This window comes from Schistocerca gregaria, unplaced genomic scaffold (assembly GCF_023897955.1).
Source record: "Schistocerca gregaria isolate iqSchGreg1 unplaced genomic scaffold, iqSchGreg1.2 ptg000317l, whole genome shotgun sequence".
NCBI lineage: Eukaryota > Metazoa > Arthropoda > Insecta > Orthoptera > Acrididae > Schistocerca > Schistocerca gregaria.
In genome coordinates this window covers 5,288,025-5,310,086 of record NW_026061795.1, presented here as the reverse complement: position 1 = coordinate 5,310,086, position 22,062 = coordinate 5,288,025, and the positions used below count along the sequence as shown (strand labels likewise).

General features: G+C 37.6%; 1 long non-coding RNA gene across 2 annotated transcripts in view; it reads left to right on the top strand.

Moving 5' to 3' along the window:
* Positions 1-22,062, top strand: part of LOC126305479 (uncharacterized) — a 117,083-nt gene that overhangs the window by 8,192 nt on the left and 86,829 nt on the right. For both annotated transcript variants that reach the window (XR_007553524.1, XR_007553523.1), the window contains 2 exons: positions 3,970-4,118; positions 7,887-8,042. This is a non-coding gene — a long non-coding RNA (uncharacterized LOC126305479). The remainder of the gene's footprint in view (positions 1-3,969; positions 4,119-7,886; positions 8,043-22,062) is intronic.

Below are 22,062 nucleotides of genomic sequence, written 5' to 3'. Positions count from 1 at the left end.
CTACTGAAAAGTCTGCTGCCCCTCTTGAGGAACCACACGTATGTCTGGCCTCTCAACATATACCCTTCCATTGTGGTTGCACCTACGGTATGGCGATCTGCATCACTGAGGCATTGAGGCATGCAAGCCTCCCCACTAACGTCTAGGTCCATGGTTCATGGGGGGGGGGGGGGGGGGGGGTGACTAGTATGTCCTTCATTTACTCTATATATTTAAAAACCATATAAAAATGATTTACTAGGAACAATCAATGTACATTTCAATATGTAGTAAAGCTTTATTTCCTTACAGCAGGGAGATTCCATTGTACAGATGCAATGTTTATTTTCCCATCAACTGGAAATCTTAGATTAGATTAGTTTTTCAGTCTATAGATCCATGCTGAGGAGATCCTCATGGATGTGGAAAATGTCAATTATTTTTTTTCATATTTTTATTTTATTTAAAGCTGTAATAACAATAATAATAGCATGAGTATATACAATACATCCTATTCTTAAGCTGATATAACAATGCTAATACATCTACATCTACATGACTACTCTGCAATTCACATTTAAGTGCTTGGCAGAGGGTTCATCGAACCACAATCATACTATCTCTCTACTATTCCACTCCCTAACAGCGAGGGGGAAAAACGAACACCTAAACCTTTCTGTTCGAGCTCTGATTTCTCTTATTTAATTCTGATGATTATTCCTACCTATGTACGTTGGGCTCAACAAAATATTTTCGCATTCGGAAGAGAAAGTTGGTGACTGAAATTTCGTAAAAAGGTCTTGCTGCGACGAAAAACGTCTATGCTGTAATGACTTCCATCCCAACTCGTGTATCATATCTGCCACACTCTCTCCCCTATAACGTGATAATACAAAACGAGCTGCCCTTTTTTGCACCCTTTCGATGTCCTCCGTGAATCCCACATGGTAAGAATCCCACACCGCGCAGCAATATTCTAACAGAGGACGAACGAGTGTAGTGTAAGCTGTCTCTTTAGTGGACTTGTTGCATCTTCTCAGTGTCCTGCCAATGAAACGCAACCTTTGGCTCGCCTTCCCGACAATATTATCTATGTGATTCTTCCAACTGAAGTTGTTCGTAATTTTAACACCCAGGTACTTAGTTGGATTGACAGCCTTGAGAATTGTACTATTTATCGAGTAATCGAATTCCAACGGATTTCTTTTGGAACTCATGTGCATCATCTCACACTTTTCCTTATTTAGCGTCAACTGCCACCTGACACACCATACAGCAATATTTTCTAAATCGCTTTGCAACTGATACTGGTATTCGGATGACCTTACTAGACGGTAAATTACAGCATCATTTGAAAACAATCTAAGAGAACTGCTCAGATTGTCACCCATGTCATTTATATAGATCAGGAACAGCAGAGGTCCCAGGACGCTTCCCTGGGGAACACCTGATATCACTTCAGTTTTACTCGATGATTTGCAGTCTATTATTACGAACTGCGACCTTCCTGACAGGAAATCACGAATCCAGTCGCACAACTGAGACGATACCCCATAGCTCCGCAGCTTGATTAGAAGTCGCTTCTGAGGAACAGTGTCAAAAGCTTTCCGGAAATCTAGAAATACGGAATCAGCTTGAGATCCCTTGTCGATAGCGGCCATTACTTCGTGCGAATAAAGAGCTAGCTGCGTTGCACAAGAGCGATCTTTTCTGAAGCCATGCTGATTACGTGTCAATAGATCGTTCCCTTTGAGGTGATTCATAATGTTTGAATACAGTATATGCTCCAAAACCCTACTGCAAACCGACGTCAATGATATAGGTCTGTAGTTAAATGGATTACTCCTACTACCCTTCTTGAACATTGGTGCGACCTGTGCAATTTTCCAATCTGTAGGTACAGATCTATCGGTGAGCGAGCGGTTGTATATGAGTGCTAAGTAGGGAGCTATAGTATCAGCGTAATCTGAAAGGAAACTAATTGGTATACAATCTGGACCTGAAGACTTGCCCGTTTCAAGCGATTTGAGTTGATTCGCAACCCCTAAGGTATCTACTTCTAAGAAACTCATGCTAGCAGATGTTCGTGTTTCAAATTCTGGAATGTTCCATTCGTCTTCCCTGGTGAAGGAATTTCGGAAAACTGCATTCAATAACTCCGCTTTAGCGGCACAGTCGTCGGTAACAGTACCATCGGCACTGCACAGCGAAGGTATTGACTGCGTCTTGCCGCTTGTGTACTTTACATACGACCAGAATTTCTTCGGTTTTTCTACCAAATTTCGAGACAATGTTTCGTTGTGGAACCTATTAAAGGCATCTGGCATCGAAGTACGTGCCAAATTTCGAGCGTCTGTAAATTTTAGCCCATGTTCGGGATTTCGCGTTCTTCTGAACTTCGCATGCTTTTTCCGTTGCCTCTGCAACAGCGTTCGGACCTTTTTTGTGTACCACAGGGGATCCGTTCCATCTCTTACCAATTTATGAGGTATGAATATCTCAATTGCTGTTGGTACTATATCTTTGAATTTGAGCCACATCTCGTCTACATTCGCATAGTCAGTTCGGAAGGAATGGAAATTGTCTTTTAGGAAGGCTTCTAGTGACACTTTATCCGCTTTTTTAAATAAAATTATTTTGCGTTCATTTCTGATGGATTTGGAAGAAACTGTATTGAACCTAGCTACAACTACCTTGTGATCACTAATCCCTGTGTCAGTCATGATGCTCTCTATCAGCTCTGGATTGTTTGTAGCTAAGAGGTCAAGTGTGTTTTCGCAACCATTTACAATTCGCGTGGGTTCGTGGACTAACTGCTCGAAATAATTTTCGGAGAAAGCATTTAGGACAATCTCGGAAGACGTTTTCTGCCTACCACCGGTTTTTAACAAGTATTTTTGCCAACATACCGAGGGTAGGTTGAAGTCCCCACCAACTATAACCGTATGAGTGGGGTATTTATTTGTTACGAGACTCAAACTTTCTCTGAACTGTTCCGCAAGGAGCCAATTATTAACTTAAGTCGGCTGTTAAGTATAACCTCCACCCATACCAATTCGCATGGAGTATCTACTTCGACTTCACTGCAAGATAAACCACTACTGACAGACACAAACAGTCCACCACCAATTCTGCCTAATCTATCTTTCCTGAACACCGTCTGAGACTTCGTAAAAATTTCTGAAGTACTTATTTCAGGCTTTAGCCAGCTTTCTGTACCTATAACGATATCAGCTTCTGTGTTTTCTATTATCCCTTGAAGCTCAGGGACTTTCCAGCGCAACTACAACAATTTACAACTATAATTCCGACTGTTCCTTGATCCAAGCACGTGCTGTAATTGCCAAGCACCCTTTGACATTGCAGCCCACCCTGTACTTTCCCGAGGCCTTCTAAGCTAAAAAACCGCCCAGTCCACGCCACACAGCCTCCGCTACCCACGTAGCCGCCAGCTGAGTGTAGTGAACTCCTGACCTATTCAGCGGAACCCGAAACCCCACCACCCTATGGCGCAAGTCAAGGAATCTGCAGACAACACGGTCGCAAAACCGTCTGAGCCTCTGATTCAGACCCTCCACCCGGCTCTGCACCAAAGGTCCGCAGTCGGTTCTGTCAACGATGCTGCAGATGGTGAGCTCTGCCTTCATCTCGTAAGCAAGACCGGCAGCCTTCACCAAATCAGATAGCCGCTGGAATCCAGAGAGAATTTCCTCAGATCCAAAGCGACACACGTCATTAGTGCCGACATGTGCCATCACCTGCAGCTGGCTGCACCCTGTGCTCTTCATGGCATCCGGAAGGACCCTTTCCACATCAGAATGACTCCTCCCTGAATGCACACCGAGTGCACACTGGATTTCTTCCCCTCCTTAGCCGCCGTATCCCTAAGGGACCCCATTACGCGCCTAACATTGGAGCTCCCAACTACCAGTAAGCCCACCCTCTGCGATTGCTCGTACCTTGAAGGCTGAGAATGATCCTCTGAAACAGGGCAGGCAGCTGCATCTGACTCAGCCAGAGACAGTGCCTGAAACCGGTTTGTCAGACGCATCGGGGAGGCCTTCTGATCAGCCTCCGGGGACGTCTTTCGCTGCCTGCCACACCTTGGAACGACCTCCCAATCAACCACAACTAATAGTGTGAGTATATACGAAACATCATTTGTTTCTATTAAAAAATTTGTCAGTGGAATTGAAAGAGTAGGCCACTAGTAAGTCTTTCATGCTCGTTTAAAAACTGATTCTCATTTGTAACTAAATTTTTTATTTTTGCTGGCATATTATTGAAGATAAGTGTTTCTCAGTAGTTGACCCCCTTTTTGATCTAAAGTAATTGCTTTTAAGACTTTGTGCAGATCATTTTTGTTCTTGGTATTGTATGTATGAACTGAGCTGTTTGTTGGAAAAAGAGATATATTACTTAAGACAAATTTCATTAAGGAGTAAATAAACAGAGAGGCAGTAGTTAGTGTACCCAGTTCTCTGAAGAGGTATGTACAGGACGTCCATGAATTTACTCCACAAATAATACGTATTACATGCTTTTGTACTCTAAAAACTTTTGTTTGACTTGAAGCTCTTTCATTTTTATGTAACCTATGTCTGCTACCACTCGAATTACAACCACAGATTTATTGAGGTGTTACTGCAGTTCTGTGGTGTGCTTTTCGCAACTGAATTTATTATCAAGTTGTAATCTCAGGAATTTAAGACTGTCAACATCTTCTGTCTGCTCTTCTTCATACTTTATGCATTTACTGGGTGGAAACCTCTTACAGGTTCTGAATTGGATATAGTGAGTCTTTTCGAAGTTTAATGTTGGCTTTAAACCATTTATTATTATCCATGAAAATATCATTTACAGATCTTTCTAAAACTACACTCGACATACTATTTATTGCAGTACTTGTGTCATCTGCAAACAAAATGAACTCTGCTTCTGGCTGTGTAACTGATGAGAGATCATTAATGTGCACAGGAAAAAGCAATGGCCCTAAGATGAATCCTTGTGGGATATCACATGTAATTTCTTCCCATTCTGATGACTGATGACTTAATTCACTAGTCCCTTGCACTGACACCCTTTGTTTCCTGTTACCAAGGTATGACTTGAACCATTTTGCAGCACTGCCGTGACACCATAGAATTCTAATTCATTTAAAAGGATGTTGTGGTTCACACAGTCAAATGCCTTTGACAAATCACAGAAAATACCTGCTGCTTATAATTTGTTATTTAATGAATTAAGTACATTTTCACTGTAGGTGTAAATAGCCATCTCGATATCAGAACCCTTCAGAAATCCAAAGTGTGTTCTTGCTTATATGTTATTTGTGGTCAGATGGTTGAGAAGCTGCCTATACATTACTTTTTCTAAAATTTTTGAGAATGCTGGCAAAAATGAAATCAGTCTGTAGTTTGATGTTATCTCTTTATCCCCACTTTTGAATAGAGGCTTAACATCTGCATATTTTAGCCAATCAGGAAATGTCCCAGTTATAATAGACTGGTTACACAAGTAACTTCGAATTGTACTAAGCTCACAAGACTTTGCCATAATTAACTTTGTTGATATGAATAGATTATAATTTCCTGCAGCTGCTTGGTAAATAGTCACTATTATATAGGATCTGTTATTGAACTCTACATCTGTTGCACATGCTTCTAGATGCTGCTCTAAACAGAATTTATTAATGTTAGTATTCTTGATTTTATGGCAGTTTTTAATGAATGTGGCAACTCCTCCTCCATTCATATCTACTCTGCAGATGTAGGAAGCTAGCATATATCCTGAAATCTGGTGGAAGGGAACCACCACTTGCAGCATACTGAATATGGGAGATACTAGAAAGCCTTCATCCTTTTCGTTTGCCCTTATTTTAAATTTTATTCTTATCAGATTATTGTTTCTCAAGTTCACAACTGAATAGTTTATTCGAATTGCGAAATGTAGGTAAAGTTTTTTTTTCTTCTTTTTTTTCTTTTTTTTTTAAAAAAAAAAAAAAAACGCAGGGTGATGTCGTTGTGTGGCTACAAAGGTTACTCTCTATTCAATGTGTTTTGGGTGCAAATGAGCCTCAACGTGCACCTACCAACTAACAGATCTTCAGATTGTAATAAATATACTTGTTTGAGTTACTACAAAAATTATTCTCCATTCAACGTGTTTTTGTGCAAATGTGCCACGAAGTTGTAATGTTCAAACAGGCAACAAAAGTATCGCCACTGCTAATGGCGAACTGCTGTTGCTTTGTAGTTGCATGTGTGAACTCTTAGTTTTCGGTGACGCCATTTAAGAAGCGCAACTTTTGTCACGCCACAAACAGTTGAACTTGGTTCTACTTTGTTGCACCATTTTGCCTTCTCCACAATCGAATAACGTCATTCCATTGCTACCTCGTGGCTGGATTCAAACCATTCTAGTGCGTATTCGTTCGTAGATAGTGCTTTTGTTTGGGAGTTTGCTATTAATATGCTGAAAAAGTGGTCAACAGCGACAATTATGAGATTCTTGGAAGTGTATCAAGAACGAGAATGCCTTTGGAACCACAAAAGCGAACCATACAAAGACAGAAATTTGAGAGATGCTGCTTTAATTGAAATAGTAAACAGTATGCGTGAATATGTACCTGGAATTGATGTAGCTACAACAAAATTAAAAATTCGAAATGCTTACATGAATGAACATAAAGAAGTACTGAAATCACTTAAGAGTGGTGCATCTACAGACGGTATTTATAAACCCAGCCTTGCTTGGTTTGAAGCTGCAGACCGGTTCTTATAACGTGTAGTCGAGACAAGAGAGATGAGAAACACTTTGGTAAGTAATATTTTATATTTATTATGTTTCCAAAACATCTTATTTAGTAATATGTACAGCCGTTTAATCAGCCGAGACAGGTGACGCCATTTTGCGAACTGCGCAATTACGAAGAATTTGTGGCGTCCTGTGTGAACGGTAGCTCAATGCGCCACTCCAGAATGACTTGACTTGTGGCGGTACTTTCGTTGCGTGTGTGAACCCGGCTTAATGAACGACTGAAACTATCGATACAATCCACAAGGTATATATGTGTTGCTGTGAATCGACATGAAAGAACAGTTATATATAAAATTACTGTGAACTTTAATTATGTCAACATAGACAGATATATTATCGCTCTATTATAAAAACTAATAATTTGCAGGACAATAATATTATGCATTGCTGCAGAACTATTTGAGAACTCTATTCAATTTTCGCACTGTTTTCATAGATGTATACGTGCGATGTAAAAAATATGTATGCTCAATTCATGTTGGTACACCTGCGTACTTTGTAAGGTCATGGATTGTTGAGGCAGAAACAGTTACGTTATACTAAGTCCAAGAGACAGTGTCATGAGAAGTCATGAGAAATGGAAAATTTTGAGAAAATTCGTGTTGATGAACATTTTGAGACAACGACTTATGTTGGGAAAGCTTATTTTGGTGAAGTACTGATTGTTATGAAGATGATATTACGAAAATATATAATATGGAAGCCATTAAACAGTATCAGTTACGTAGCATATTACAAACCCAAGGACCCATTGTAGTAACAATTACAGCAAATCCAGAAGTTACCCCTAGACAAAGAGTATTCATGGTGAGGTAATTAAATTATTTAATGTTCGTACTGTGAAGTTACCTTCTCTTTAAGTCTCTTATGCTCTGTTAATAGAGTGAACAGACTGACGGGGACTTGTGGTCCACTATTGAAACCAGGAAGACCTCACGGGTTTTTAAACACGTGTCATAATTTCATATAAAATAATTGATGATATTCAATATTTCTTCCCCGGACGAGAGAGGTACAATACATATGGGAACTTCCTGCCCGGGATTCAAATTGAATTGTTCGAACTGATACTTGTTCTATGTTCACAGATAACAATAGGTACAGTAACAGTAAATCAACCAATAAAGGGGAAGAGGAAAAGGAATCCAATGACGAAGGCAAATAACATATTTTAAAGTACGGAAGCAATTAAGAAACAACAAAATTAGGCCTACAGTTAACGGCAAGACCATGCGAAAAACAAGGTAAGTGCATATATTGATTTGTTCATGTTGTTGACTGTTTTTAGACGTATTTTGTGGGTTAATAAGTTTAAAAATTTCTTGCTTTAAAATGACGTTAATGGAGGATATGACATACAATCTTGTTGCTGGGGGGGGGGGGGGGGGGAGGAGGGGGGTTAGGCAAATTCGAATGCAAGTGGCGAGGTTTGTACCAGTACAGGAATGGAGTTATCAAAAAATGTCGTCGAAGAATTAGATACATCCACGATGTTGCGATTACTTTTAAAACAAAATTCTGAATTTAAGAACGTAATTGAAAATAAAAGTGTCTGGAATTGTTAGCAAATGCAAAACGTGTAGAAGTAAAACTTTCGAAAGAAAATAGCCAAGTGGCTGAGCAATTCGTTAAAGGAACTGAAAGTATCAGATCTGACATGGAATTAATGAAAATTAATTTAGAATAACGTGCAAATAAGATTGAGGATAGGGTGTCAACGTAGAAGTTACGCTCAATAAAGTCAAACTAACGATCAAACGGGAAGCGGAAGAAACCGCAAAAATTTTCGAAGTATTTGCAAATGAAAGGAAAATTAGATAGGGGGGTAATGATTACCGGAATTGAGTTGCATACGAAAAATTTCTAAACTTACAGAGGAGGAAATGGTTACCAGAATGGAGTTGCATACGAAAAATTTCTATGGCAAATTGTCAATACTTGAAAACAATGTTGTGGAAAAAGTAAAGACTGTCGGGAATCATGTAGAGTGTTGTAACGCCGTAATTAAAGACAATGAGAATGAGGTAGCACGATTACAGAAACAACTGAGATTTGGGATAATTTAGCCATGAAATCGGTGGCGACTCCTTTTAGCGGATTTTGGCCAGGTGTTGACGTGCGTAATTTTCCAGGGGTCGAAAAATTACACTCGGTTGACTTGATTATGAATTGTAGTGACAATTTTGGTATGAAATGAAAGAGTGGAAATTATCGAAGTAATTATAATGGGAACAATGAAAATTATCAGCAAAATCGACATTATAACTGCCAGGGAAATTCCAATACTGAAAGCAAGGGCAACTGGAGACGAAATGAGAACAGGGCAAGAAATAATTATGTGTGGAATGGGAATAGACAATGGGAAAATTCAGAGAGAAGACAAGATGGGATTGTGCAAGGGCTGTTAAACTACGAGCCATTCCGATGAGGGCCTGTCAGTTTGGGACGAACAGATAAAACTTCAGAAATGCGGCTATTAGAAACCAAAGTAGGCATATAATAATAATTATTATTTTATTGTTGTTCGGCTGATTACAGCAATAGCAAAGTCAAGAGCATATATTTCTATATAAACTACTATATTGATGTAAATTGGTTAACATAAAATAGGTACACGTTAGAATACAATATTTTCATCTTCAAAGAATTCACAAATGGTATAAAATGGATTGTTCACTAGTAGCTTGTATAATTTAGCTTTAAAGATATTTACAGGCAGTTCTTTAAAGTCAGCACTTAGTCTATTAAACATCCTTAGTCCAAGAACTAGGTAAGAGTTATGCGGTTTTGATAATCTATGATATGATACGTCTACAGATGTTCTGTTTCTAGTATTATGACTATGAATATCATTTCTCAACACAAAATTTCTTTTGCTAGTTTCTTCCTTTGATTAATACCTTTATCACTTATATTCATCAATTTCACAGTGGAGTAATTTATTTGAATCGTGAAATGTGGGTAAATGGTTGTTGTTTACAGCAGGGTCATCTGGTTGTATGGCCAGAAAGCAGATTGTCCATTCAATGGGTTTTTGGTGATATTTTACACCACATGCACCTTACTGAACACCGAATATTCGGAATTTGATAAATCTTCTTGTTTTGGTATCTCCTTCATTTGCTTTATATTTTTAAAAATCTTATTTCAATGGTCACTAAAAATAAACATTGCGCTGCACAAATTGTAGTACATGTTTCATACCTCTCATCAGGGATATTCCGTTTCATGACTGCTATGTTTGTTCAAACATCGAGTGTAATTTGGTTGGATGGGAATCACCACTCCGAGCGTTCTGATTATTGGAGTTATTAGAAAGACTTTTTTTCTTTTGCTAGGTGCTTCTTTTGATTGTTACCTTTATCACTTATATTCACCAATTCCACAATGGATTAATGTATTTGTATCGTGAAGTGTGTTTATGTGTTTGTTGTTTACAGCAGGGTCATCTGGTTTTATGGCTAGAAAGCAGATTCCCCATTCAATGGGTTTTTGGTGATATTTTACACCACATGAACCTTACTGAACACCGAATGTTCGGAATTTGATAAATTTTCTTGTTTTAGTATCTCCTTCATTTGCTTTATATTTTTAAAAATCTTATTGCGATGGTCACTAAAAGTAATCAATGTGCTGCACAAAATGTGGTATATGTTTCTTCCCCATCAATAGAGAGATTTCGTTTCATCACTACATGTGTTCTACCATCAAGTGTGATTTTGTTGGATGGGAACCACCACTCCGAGTATTTTGACCATCGAATTATTAGGAAAGACTTCATTGTTTTGCTAGGTGCTTCCTTTGATTGATACTTTTATCACCTATATTCATTGATTTCACAGTGGAGTAATTTATTTGAATCGTGAAATGTGGGTAAATGTTTGTTGTTTACAGCAGGGTCATCTGGTTGTAAGGCCAGAAAGCAGATTCTCCATTAAATGGGTTTTTGGTGCAGATTGGACACCACATGCACTTTACTCAATAACAGATGTTCGGAATTTGATATATCTTCGTTTATAGGTATCTCCTTAATTTGCTTTATATTTTCAAAAATCTTATTGCAGTGATCATTAAAAATAATCAATGTGCTGCACAAATTGTAGTACATGTTTCTTCCCTCTCAGCAGAGAGATTCTGTTTCGTGACTGCTATGTTTGTTCAAACATCGAGTGTGATTTTGTTGGATGGGAACCACCAGTCCGAGCATCCTGAGTATCGGAGTTATTAGGAAAGTCCTGTTTCTTTTGCTAGGACCTTCATTGGATTGTTACCCTTATAACTTATATTCATGTATTTCGCAGTGGGGTAATGTATTTGAATCGTTAAATGTGTGTAAATGTTTGTTGTATAGAGCAGGGTCATCTGGTTGTATGGCCAGAAAACAGATTCTCCATTAATGGGTTTTTGGTGCAGATTGGACACCACATGCATTTTACTGATTAACGAATGTTCGGACTTTGATAAATGTTCTTGTTTAGCTAGCTCCTTCGTTTGCTTTATATTTTGAAATACCTTATTTCAATGGTGTTTAAAAATAATCAATGTGGTGCAGAAATTGTGGTACATGTTTCGTACCTCTCATCAGGGAGATTCTGTTTTAGTTAGTTATATTACTTGTTCCATGGGTCATGAACACGATTCTTTCGTAATGATGTGGAACGTGTCAAGGTACACAAGATTCATTTATCCCAAGTAATCATTGTTAGTCTTATATACGGTACAATTGTTAAAGCTTACTGTATTTCTTTGGCCTATGTCAAAAAATTCATCTATGGAGGAGAAGGAGTTGTCATTCAGGAATTCTCTTAACTTACTTTTGAATGCCGATTGTTTGTCTGTCAGACTTTTGATATTGTTTAGCAATTGACCAAAAATCTTTGTGGCAGTAGAATTGACCCCCTTTTGTGCCAATGTCAAATTCAATGAACGGTAGTGAAGGTCACCCTGTCTCCTAGTATTGTAGCTGTGGAGTGTGCTATTAATTCTGAAGTGATCTGGGTTACTAACAACAAATTTCATTAGGCTGTATATATATATTGTGAAGCTACTGGCAATATCCCTAATTCTTTAAATAATTGTCTACAAGATGATCTTGGATGAGCCCCAGACATTATTCTGATAACACGTGTTTTTGTGCAATAAATACCTTCTTTCTTAGTGATGAATTGCCCCAAAAGATGATTCTGTAAGAAAGCAACGAATGAAAATATGCGTGGTAAGCTAACTTACTGATGTGCTTGTCTCCAAAATTTGCAATGACACTAATAGCATAGGTAGCTGAGCTCAATCGTTTCAGTAGATTGTCAATGTGTGTCTTCCACTTTAAATTCTGATCAATACAGACACCCAGAAATTTTGAACGATCTGCTTTAGCTAAAGATTTTCCCCCACACTCTATATTTATTTCCGGTGGTATGCCTTTCCCTGTACTGAACTGTATGTACAGTGTTTTTTCAAAGTTCAATGAAAGTCCATTTGCGGAAAACCACCTAATAACTCTTTGAAAAACATTATTTGCATTTTCCTCAGCTGATTCTTGCTTTTTAGGCTTGATTACAATACTTGTGTCATCTGCAAAGAGGACCAAGTTTGCATCTTCATGAATATAATTAGGCAAGTCATTAACATATATTAAAAACAATAAATTCCCCAAGACAGAACCCTGTGGTACCCCATTCTTGATACATCCCCAGTCTGAATAATCTGCTGCCCTTTGTGTACTATGTGGGTTTACTGTTTCAACCTTCTGCATTCTACCAGTTAAATATGAAGTGAACCGTCTGTGTACTGAACCATTCATTCCATAGTACTTCAGCTTATCTAAGAGGATTTCATGACCCACACAATCAAAAGCCTTAGAGAGATCACAGAAAATCCCAATTGGTGATGTTCTACTATCCAGAGCATTTAAAATTTGATCAGTGAAAGCGTGTATAGCACTATCTGTTGAAACACCTTTCTGAAAACCGAACTGACATTTTGTTGAAACGTTATTCCCACTAATGTGTAAAGTTACTCTTGAGTACATTACTTTTTCAAACACTTTTGAGAAGGATGTCAGAAGCGAAATAGGACGATAATTGTTGATGTCTGTCTTGTCACCTTTTTTATACAAGGGTTTAACTATGGCCTATTTCAATCTGTCAGGAAATATTCCCTGATTCAATGAGCTATTATATATGTGGCTAAGAACTCGACTTATCAGGTGTGGACAAGATTTTAGTATTCTATTGGAGATACCATCAGTTCTATGTGAGTTTTTATTCTTAAGTGAATTTATTTTTTTCTTAATTTCAGACGGTGAGGTGGGTAGGATTTCAATTTCATTTGTTTGCACCGGGAATGCCACTTTCATATGGAGTTCTGCCCTATCTGGTGAGCAGCTGGTGCCTATATTTTCCACTACATTTATAAAATGATTATTAAAAATATTTTCAACCAGTGATTTTTCATTTATAAGCTTTTCATTGTGCTTAACAGTAATACTGTTGTCCTGTGACCTTGGTTGCCCTGTTTCCCTTTTAACTATATTCCATATTGTTTTGTCATCAGAGGTGCTAATCTCAGACTTGATACACATACTTCTGGATTTTTTTATAACTTTCCTTAATATATTACAATATTTCTTATAATTGTTGAGCTTTTCTGCATCTCGACTTATTCTAGTGTCTTGGTATAGTTCCCATTTCTGGCTACAAGAAATTTTAATCCCTTTAGTCAGCCATGGTTTTTTATCAAGTTTATTTGAATTATGATTCACTAATTTCTTAGGAAAACTGTTTTCAAATATGCCCACAAGTTTATCATGGAATAAGTTAAATTTAACATTTGCATCAGGTTCCCGATAAACATCCTCCCAGTCTACCCTTTTCAAGCTTTCCTTAAATTGTTGAATTGTTATATGGTTAATTGGGCGTATTATTTTGTTTGTTTTTTTTCACATTACTGTATGGAGCAAAGTCATGAATTGAAAGTAGCTGTGCATCGTGATCAGAAAGCCCGTTCTTAATAGGATAGGTGCTTACTTCTTTTAATTTATCTTGGTCTATGAAAATGTTATCTATCAGGGTGCTACTGTCTTGTACAATACGAGTAGGAAGATCAATGACTGATGTCAGATTGTAAGAGCAAAGTAATAGTTCAAGGTCGTTCTTCTTGCTTGAGTGTTTAAGAAAATCTACGTTAAAATCTCCACAAATGATAATGTGTTTTCCCTTTTCTGACAGATAACACAGCAAGAGATCTAGGTTTTTAAGAAACATTTGAAAATTTCCAAGTGGGGACCTATACACAGTCACAATTATGAATTTACCACTGTCCAATTTAAGCTCACAAGCGCATACTTCAATGTGCTGTTCTACACAGAATTTTGCGGTTTCTCTGTTTTTAAAATTATGTTCCCCCTTAACATAAATGGCAGCTCCTCCTTTCTCCATATTGTCTCTACAAAAATAAGTTGCTAGTTTATACCCATTAATATTTCCATTTTCCATTTGTGTAGTTATATGATGTTCAGACAGGCACAGTACATCAACTTCTGTTGTATTTTTAATATTCTCAAAACAAATTATTAGTTCGTCTGTTTTGTTCCTTAATCCCCTGATATTTTGGTGAAATATATTAACATAACTGTTTCCTCTACCTTTATTCGAACCATTTATTTTTTTTACCTTTAAGAGCTGCCTGTCTGGACATTTTGTTCAACCTAAAAAAAGGTGCTCCTATGCCCTTTTGGGTCACAGGGGTTTTGCCTTGAGTGCTAGTGGCCCCCTTTAGACGACCTACAATTAAATCAGCTAATCTATCCTTCCCTAGACTATTTAGGTGCAGGCCATGTCGAGTGTATCCCCATCTCCCAATGCTACCAACAGGCACTGTATAAATGTGTGTTTTTGCACCGTCCAGCAGCTGCTCACACAACTCTCTGTTAACTCGCCACACAGAAGGGTTAACCGAGTGCTGATGGTAACGCTGCAATACCTCAACAAAACCCACATTCACACATCCTGTTGCAGCTCATATTTTATCCAGGTCACTCTTAATATCATAATTCCTATCCTTAGCCAGGCTGTTTCCTGCCCCACCTATTACTATCACCTCATCATTCTTGTCAAAGTCCCTACAGAGTGGTCCTATTTCTGCTATCACCTGGCTAAGCCTAGCACTTGGCTTAAACAAACTCGTAACCTGGTAATCTGCTCCTAATTTCTCCTGCACTAGTTGGCCTGCACCCCTCCCATGACTGCTCCATGGCAGCAAGACTTTTCTTTTCCTATTACTAGATTTTCCCGACCTAATGCTGTTACCAATTTTAGTAGTCTGCTGCACCCTACTTTCAACAACTCCTGTTTTTGGCTCCTCCCTTCCTACTCCAGGTAACAAGGAGAATTTATTCATAACTGGAACTTCGACAACATCTACATGGCTGGTCCCTTTTTGCGATTTCCTTGTTACCAATTCCCATTTCCCGCAGGCTTTTTCCCCCTTGAACTTAGTTAATTCAGTTTTTACCGAATCTAGTTCAGCCTGAAGGGCACACATCTTTTCCTCCTGTTGTACGAATCTTTTTTCTATACTACAGAACCTACAGTTCCATGGAAGAGCCAAAAGCATAATCTCGTCAAATTTCCCGCTACATGAGCCCCAATGAAAAACACCCCCACATCCTCCACATACCACACCCGATTCTATCTCCTTACGGCAGCTTCCACACTTAGTACTCATGGCAATGTACAGTAATAAAATTTAAACAATGATCTCTTAATACAACAAACTATATTCTTAAATCAGTAAGATAATGAACCTACAATGGATGTAATCTAACGAGCTACGTGAATTTAAACAATTGTTACCTGAAAGTAAACAAATGCCAAATGGAAAGTCTATGAACAAATAAGTTTGAATAATCTACAATCCGACGATATGCTAATTGCTTCTTTTGATTGTTACCCTTCTCACTTACATTCATCAATTTCACAGTGGAGTAATGTATTTGAATCGTGAAATGTGGTTAAGAGTTTGTTGTTTACAGCAGGGTCATCTGGTTGTATGGCCAGAATGCAGATTCTCCATTCAATGGGTTTTTGGTGCAAATTGGACACCACATGCTCTTTACTGAATAACTAATGTCTAGAATTTGATAAATCTTCTTGTTTAGGTATCTCCTTCATTTGCTTTATATTTTAAAAAATCTTATTCCAATGTTCACTAAAAATAATCAATGTGCTGCACAAATTGTGGTACATTTTTGTTCCCTCTCTACAGGGAGATTCCGTTTCATGACTGCTATGTTTGTTCAAACATCGAGTGTGATTTTGTTGAATGGGAACCTCCACTCCGAGCATCTTGAGTGTTGGAGTTATTACGAAAAACTTCATTGTTTTGCTAGGTGCTTCTTTTGATTGTTACCCTTATCACATTTATTCATCAATTTCACAGTGGGTTAATATACTTGAATCATTAAATGTGGTTATGTGTTTGTTGTTTACCGCACGGTCATCTGGTTGTATGGCCAGAAAGCAGATTCTACATTCAATGGATTTTTGGTGCAGATTGGACACCACATGCACCTTACTGAACACCGAATGTTCGGAATTTGATAAACGTTTTTGTTTAGCTAGCTCCTTCGTTTGCTTTATATTTTGAAATACCTTATTTCAATGGTGTTTAAAAATAATCAATGTGGTGCAGAAATTGTGGTACATGTTTCGTACCTCTCATCAGGGAGATTCTGTTTTAGTTAGTTATATTACTTGTTCCATGGGTCATGAACACGATTCTTTCGTAATGATGTGGAAAGTGTCAAGGTACACAAGATTCATTTATCCCAAGTAATCATTGTTAGTCTTATATACGGTACAATTGTTAAAGCTTACTGTATTTCTTTGGCCTATGTCAAAAAATTCATCTATGGAGGAGAAGGAGTTGTCATTCCGGAATTCTCTTAACTTACTTTTGAATGCCGATTGTTTGTCTGTCAGACTTTTGATATTGTTTAGCAATTGACCAAAAATCTTTGTGGCAGTAGAATTGACCCCCTTTTGTGCCAATGTCAAATTCAATGAACGGTAGTGAAGGTCACCCTGTCTCCTAGTATTGTAGCTGTGGAGTATGCTATTAATTCTGAAGTGATCTGGGTTACTAACAACAAATTTCATTAGGCTGTATATATATTGTGAAGCTACTGGCAATATCCCTAATTCTTTAAATAATTGTCTACAAGATGATCTTGGATGAGCCCCAGACATTATTCTGATAACACGTGTTTTTGTGCAATAAATACCTTCTTTCTTAGTGATGAATTGCCCCAAAAGATGATTCTGTAAGAAAGCAACGAATGAAAATATGCGTGGTAAGCTAACTTACTGATGTGCTTGTCTCCAAAATTTGCAATGACACTAATAGCATAGGTAGCTGAGCTCAATCGTTTCAGTAGATTGTCAATGTGTGTCTTCCACTTTAAATTCTGATCAATACAGACACCCAGAAATTTTGAACGATCTGCTTTAGCTAAAGATTTTCCCCCACACTCTATATTTATTTCCGGTGGTATGCCTTTCCCTGTACTGAACTGTATGTACAGTGTTTTTTCAAAGTTCAATGAAAGTCCATTTGCGGAAAACCACCTAATAACTCTTTGAAAAACATTATTTGCATTTTCCTCAGCTGATTCTTGCTTTTTAGGCTTGATTACAATACTTGTGTCATCTGCAAAGAGGACCAAGTTTGCATCTTCATGAATATAATTAGGCAAGTCATTAACATATATTAAAAACAATAAATTCCCCAAGACAGAACCCTGTGGTACCCCATTCTTGATACATCCCCAGTCTGAATAATCTGCTGCCCTTTGTGTACTATGTGGGTTTACTGTTTCAACCTTCTGCATTCTACCAGTTAAATATGAAGTGAACCGTCTGTGTACTGAACCATTCATTCCATAGTACTTCAGCTTATCTAAGAGGATTTCATGACCCACACAATCAAAAGCCTTAGAGAGATCACAGAAAATCCCAATTGGTGATGTTCTACTATCCAGAGCATTTAAAATTTGATCAGTGAAAGCGTGTATAGCACTATCTGTTGAAACACCTTTCTGAAAACCGAACTGACATTTTGTTGAAATGTTATTCCCACTAATGTGTAAAGTTACTCTTGAGTACATTACTTTTTCAAACACTTTTGAGAAGGATGTCACAAGCGAAATAGGACGATAATTGTTGACGTCTGTCTTGTCACCTTTTTTATACAAGGGTTTAACTATGGCCTATTTCAATCTGTCAGGAAATATTCCCTGATTCAATGAGCTATTACATATGTGGCTAAGAACTCGACTTATCAGGTGTGGACAAGATTTTAGTATTCTATTGGAGATACCATCAGTTCTATGTGAGTTTTTATTCTTAAGTGAATTTATTTTTTTCTTAATTTCAGACGGTGAGGTGGGTAGGATTTCAATTTCATTTGTTTGCACCAGGAATGCCACTTTCATATGGAGTTCTGCCCTATCTGGTGAGCAGCTGGTGCCTATATTTTCCACTACATTTATAAAATGATTATTAAAAATATTTTCAACCAGTGATTTTTCATTTATAAGCTTTTCATTGTGCTTAACAGTAATACTGTTGTCCTGTGACCTTGGTTGCTCTGTTTCCCTTTTAACTATATTCCATATTGTTTTGTCATCAGAGGTGCTAATCTCAGACTTGATACACATACTTCTGGATTTTTTTATAACTTTCCTTAATATATTATTATTTCTTATAATTGTTGAGCTTTTCTTCATCTCGACTTATTCTAGTGTCTTGGTATAGTTCCCATTTCCGGCTACAAGAAATTTTAATCCCTTTAGTCAGCCATGGTTTTTTATCAAGTTTATTTGAATTATGATTCACTAATTTCTTAGGAAAACTGTTTTCAAATATGCCCACAAGTTTATCATGGAATAAGTTAAATTTAACATTTGCATCAGGTTCCCGATAAACATCCTCCCAGTCTACGCTTCTCAAGCTTTCCTTAAATTGTTGAATTGTTATATGGTTAATTGGGTGTATTATTTTTTTTTTTTTTTTTTTTTTTTTCACATTACTGTATGGAGCAAAGTCATGAATTGAAAGTAGCTGTGCATCGTGATCAGAAAGCCCGTTCTTAATAGGATAGGTGCTTACTTCTTTTAATTTATCTTGGTCTATGAAAATGTTATATATCAGGGTGCTACTGTCTTGTACAATATGAGTAGGAAGATCAATGACTGATGTCAGATTGTAAGAGCAAAGTAATAGTTCAAGGTCGTTCTTCTTGCTTGAGTGTTTAAGAAAATCTACGTTAAAATCTCCACAAATGATAATGTGTTTTCCCTTTTCTGTCAGACAACACAGCAAGAGATCTAGGTTTTTAAGAAACATTTGAAAATTTCCAAGTGGGGTCCTATACACAGTCACAATTATGAATTTACCACTGTCCAATTTAAGCTCACAAGTGCATACTTCAATGTGCTGTTCTACACAGAATTTTGCGGTTTCTCTGTTTTTAAAACTATGTTCCCCCTTAAAATAAATGGCAGCTCCTCCTTTCTCCATATTGTCTCTACAAAAATAAGTTGCTAGTTTATACCCATTAATATTTCCATTTTCCATTTGTGTAGTTATATGATGTTCAGACAGGCACAGTACATCAACTTCTGTTGTATTTTTAATATTCTCAAAACAAATTATTAGTTCGTCTGTTTTGTTCCTTAATCCCCTGATATTTTGGTGAAATATATTAACATAACTGTTTCCTCTACCTTTATTCGAACCATTTATTTTTTTTACCTTTAAGAGCTGCCCGTCTGGACATTTTGTTCAACCTAAAAAAAGGTGCTCCTATGCCCTTTTGGGTCACAGGGGTTTTGCCTTGAGTGCTAGTGGCCCCCTTTAGACGACCTACAATTAAATCAGCTAATCTATCCTTCCCTAGACTATTTAGGTGCAGGCCATGTCGAGTGTATCCCCATCTCACAATGCTACCAACAGGCACTGTAAAAATGTGTGTTTTTGCACCGTCCAGCAGCTGCTCGCACAACTCTCTGTTAACTCGCCACACAGAAGGGTTAACCGAGTGCTGATCCTAACGCTGCAATACCTCAACAAAACCCACATTCGCACATCCTGTTGCAGCTCATATTTTATCCAGGTCACTCTTAATATCATAATTCCTATCCTTAGCCAGGCTATTTCCTGCCACACCTATTACTATCACCTCATCATTCTTGTCAAAGTCCCTACAGAGTGGTCCTATTTCTGCTATCACCTGGCTAAGCCTAGCACTTGGCTTAAACAAACTCGTGACCTGGTAATCTGCTCCTAATTTCTCCTGCACTAGTTGGCCTACACCCCTCCCATGACTGCTCCCTGGCAGCAAGACTTTTCTTTTCCTATTACTAGATTTTCCCGACCTAATGCTGTTACCAATTTTAGTAGTCTGCTGCACCCTACTTTCAACTACTCCTGTTTTTGGCTCCTCCCTTCCTACTCCAGGTAACAAGGAGAATTTATTCATAACTGGAACTTCGACAACATCTACATGGCTGGTCCCTTTTTGCGATTTCCTTGTTACCAATTCCCATTTCCCGCAGGCTTTTTCCCCCTTGAACTTAGTTAATTCAGTTTTTACCGAATCTAGTTCAGCCTGAAGGGCACACATCTTTTCCTCCTGTTGTACGAATCTTTTTTCTATACTACAGAACCTACAGTTCCATGGAAGAGCCAAAAGCATAATCTCGTCAAATTTCCCGCTACATGAGCCCCAATGAAAAACACCCCCACATCCTCCACATACCACACCCGATTCTATCTTCTTACGGCAGCTTCCACACTTAGTACTCATGGCAATGTACAGTAATAAAATTTAAACAATGATCTCTTAATACAACAAACTATATTCTTAAATCAGTAAGATAATGAACCTACAATGGATGTAATCTAACGAGCTACGTGAATTTAAACAATCGTTACCTGAAAGTAAACAAACGCCAAATGGAAAGTCTATGAACAAATAAGTTTGAATAATCTACAATCCAACGATATGCTAATTGCTTCTTTTGATTGTTACCCTTCTCATTCATCAATTTCACAGTGGAGTAATGTATTTGAATCGTGAAATGTGGTTAAGAGTTTGTTGTTTACAGCAGGGTCATCTGGTTGTATGGCCAGAATGCAGATTCTCCATTTATTGGGTTTTTGGTGCAAATTGGACACCACATGCTCTTTAGTGAATAACTAATGTCTAGAATTTGATAAATCTTCTTGTTTAGGTATCTCCTTCATTTGCTTTATATTTTAAAATATCTTATTCCAATGTTCACTAAAAATAATCAATGTGCTGCACAAATTGTGGTACATGTTTGTTCCCTCTCAACAGGGAGATTCCGTTTCATGACTGCTATGTTTGTTCAAACATCGAGTGTGATTTTGTTGAATGGGAACCTCCACTCCGAGCATCTTGAGTGTTGGAGTTATTACGAAAAACTTCATTGTTTTGCTAGGTGCTTCTTTTGATTGTTACCCTTATCACATTTATTCATCAATTTCACAGTGGGTTAATATACTTGAATCATTAAATGTGGTTATGTGTTTGTTGTTTACCGCAGGGTCATCTGGTTGTATGGCCAGAAAGCAGATTCTACATTCAATTGATTTTTGCTGCAGATTGGACACCACATACACCTTACTGAACATCGAATGTTCAGAATTTGATAAATCTTCTTGTTTTGGTGCAGAGTGAGTACCACATGCACATTACTGACCACCGAATGTTAGGTATTTGATAAATCTTCTTATTTTAGTATCTCTTTCATGTGTGTTATGTTTTTAAAAATGTTACTCCATGGTCACGAAAAATAATCAATGTGCTGCACAAATTGTGGTACATGATTCTTCCCTCTCAGCAGGGAGATTCTGTTTCATGAGTGCTATGTTTGTTTAACCATTGAGTGTGATTTTGTTGGATGGGATCACCACTCCGATGATTTTGAATATTGGAGTTATAGGGAAATACTTAATTGTTATGCTAATGCTTCTTTTGATTCTTACTTTATATTCATCAATTTCACAGTGGAGTATTGAATTTGAATAGTGAAATGTGGTTAAGAGTTTGTTGTTTACAGCAGGGTCATCTGGTTGTATGGCCAGAAAGCAGTTTCTCCATTCAATGGGTTATTGCTGCATATTGGACACGACATACTCTTTACTGAATAACGATTGTTCAGAATATCACAATTGAGGT